This window comes from Choloepus didactylus, chromosome 4 (assembly GCF_015220235.1).
Source record: "Choloepus didactylus isolate mChoDid1 chromosome 4, mChoDid1.pri, whole genome shotgun sequence".
NCBI lineage: Eukaryota > Metazoa > Chordata > Mammalia > Pilosa > Megalonychidae > Choloepus > Choloepus didactylus.
In genome coordinates, this window is record NC_051310.1 from 190,974,857 (window position 1) to 190,977,857 (window position 3,001).

At 33.0% G+C, this 3,001-nt stretch overlaps 1 pseudogene; it reads right to left on the minus strand.

Moving 5' to 3' along the window:
• Positions 1–303: 303 nt before the first annotated feature.
• Positions 304–1,249, minus strand: LOC119530826 (annotated as a pseudogene).
• Positions 1,250–3,001: the final 1,752 nt, after the last annotated feature.

The following is a 3,001-nucleotide window of genomic DNA, read 5'->3' on the forward strand; positions in this document are numbered from 1 at the left end:
AATTATATGATATTGGAGCATTCAAGGGTAATTCTATGAAACAATTTGAAAGATAAAACTTTATTTTTTGACTATTGTTTGCCCTAAAAAAACACATATTTAAACCACAATTTAAACACACATTTCATGGATTGCTACAAACATAAGTTTGGAAATGTTCCAGATTATGTATGGTTAGGTAGATGATGGCTCAACAGAAACACAAACTAATTAAAGGATACTACTCTACTTATAGACAGCAAGAAAATACCCAAATAGAAAAGAAAAAAAGAAGAAGATAAGCTTAAATTTCCAGTGCCACTGTCATTTCAACTGCCTGGGGCCTTCCCTCTTCATGATTCTAATGATAGCATTTTTCACTTTTTTGTTCCTAAGACTGTAAATGAGTGGATTCAGCATGGGGATCACCATAGTATAAAACACAGAGGCCACTTGATCCCTTCCCAAAGAGTAGGACTTTTTTGGTTTTAAATAAGTAAAAATCATGGTGCTGTAAAAGAGGGTGACTCCAAGAAGGTGGGAGGCACAAGTAGAGAAGGCTTTGTGCTTTCCTGAAGTGGAATTAATTTTCAGAATAGTAGACAGGATGAACCCATAAGACACAGAGATTGTTATAAGAGACACCACTAGGGCAGAGCCACCAAGAAGGAATATCATCATTTCAGTGTCATGAGTATCAGTGCAGGACAGGGTTAAAATTGGGGTTGTGTCACAGAAAAAGTGACAGATTACATTGGAGCTGCAGAAATGCAAACTGCTAGTGAAAATAACATTGACCAAGGAGTTAGTAAAGCCAATCATGTAGGACCCAGTGATGAGGGTACAGCAGAGTTTTGTAGACATAACAACTGGGTAGTGAAGAGGATTGCAGATAGCTACATAGCGGTCATAGGCCATTGAAGAGAGAAGGAAAAATTCAGTGACACACAAAAAGACAAAAAAAATACATCTGGATGAAGCAGCCCTTGAATGAAATATACTTGTTGGAAGTCCATAAGTTATCTAAGGTTTTAGGTGTGATGACTGTTGAGTAATTGATGTCAAGGAATGAGAGGTGACTGAGGAAATAATACATGGGGGTGTGAAGTTGGAGATCCAGCTGAATTAGCAGTATCATCCCTGCATTCCCCAGCATGGTAATCAGGTAAATCAGGAGAAACACCAGAAAGAGGACCAACTGGATGTCTTCTGATTCTGTCAACCCCATAAGGATGAAGCCAGGCACATTTGTATTATTCTTACTTTCCATAAGAAACTGTTGTAAACTGTTGAGAAATAATAGGTGATATTTAGAATGCAGGACTTTAAAAAGGGTTTTGATTATATGAATGAACTGGTATTTAAAAATTAGTATAGTGATTTTGGAAAATCATAATAATGTGTAGATTACAAAATATGTCTAGAAAGATCTTAGTTTGCCAAATAAATATTATGTACAAATCATTATTTGGATAATATGTAATAGAAATTTATACATTGCATAAGAAGAATGATATTCACACGACATTTTTCATAGGAGAAAATGGGCAAAGAAATTTAAGTAACTTACCTAGCTTCACACTACTAACTGTTGACAGTGATTGTTCCAAGATTTGAATTAAAACCTTAGGCTTCTTTAATGTGGTATATTAATACTGTAGAACATACATTATTCATTTTTAAAAGTTATGCTTTTAAGAGATTATTTTAAATCATATTTCTTCAAAAATATATTACTGATATATGTACATTCCTTAATGACTCTGATTCCATCAATTCTTTATTGACATATCCACAATCCAGTTATTACTTGGGTGTGGCCTAAATGACTGTGTGTGTATATATATGTATATATGCATATGCATGTTCTTCTAATCAATATGTATATGTATATATGATACATGTCCTTCTAATAAAATCCCATTTTTTGAGAAACTAAAACACTACAATTTTGAAAATAATACTTAACATGAACCAGAAGTCCAAAAATTTATCAACATCCAGTTTTTCTCAGAAATAATACCTGCAAACCATATGAGGAGACTGAAATATCTGTGATATATTATTTGTTTCCTTTGAGATATTTGTGCATGCATTTTTATTTTATTCAAATCCTGGTCAGATAGAAAGTTCACATGGAAATCATGTCTCACATGTTTACCCAGGAGCTACTGTGAATACAGAGCAAAGTATCCCTTGATTTTCACCCTGATGATGCCCTGCCTTTCTTATTTTGAAGATTTTTGATAATGCAACATTTGTCAACTGTGGCACCAATTTCTAAGGAAGATTGGTTGGCATGTTACCAAGACTAATCTATCCATGTAAAGTGTGCACCAGAGAGTTCTTCCTTACCTGGAAGCCACATAATATTAAGCACCATTTTTTTTTTTTTTTGGTATTCATTTGTGATGCTCTAACTGGGTAAAAGATAAGATATTTCTAGACAGAAAATTAATCTGTGGCTTTAAAGAAAGAAAACTGACCACCAGAGATAGAAGAGCATATTTTTCTCAATGAAACATTTTTATATTTAAAAGTGTGATGCAATCATAAGGGTAAATATTGGTCTTTACACAAAAATTAGAATCCAGCAAAATTCAAAGTAGAAAATGAAACTCATTCATAATTGTTCTTAATCTTTACATGTATTTCTTCAAATTATTTTCCTTTGTGCATATAATGCTTATTATTATGCAAAATTGTTTTCATCACACTGAATTTTCAGTAATATCCTGTTTATTATAAAATATATATATATAATTTACCTTGATTTATGTTATATTAGACCTTTGTAAAACCCATAATTTCATATATTTTATATTGGCTGGCTCTCCCTAACTAACTTCTTCCTAGGAGAGTATACTGGCTGTTGAAAAGGCATTTTGAGGCATCACAAAGAAAATATGGTGGAGTTTCTTCATTCAGGTTTGACCATGTCACCTACTTCATCTACACAGCAGATGTACTGTTGTATTCAGCCACAACAATTTTTGTGCAACTAGTCTTATTATTTTAGGGT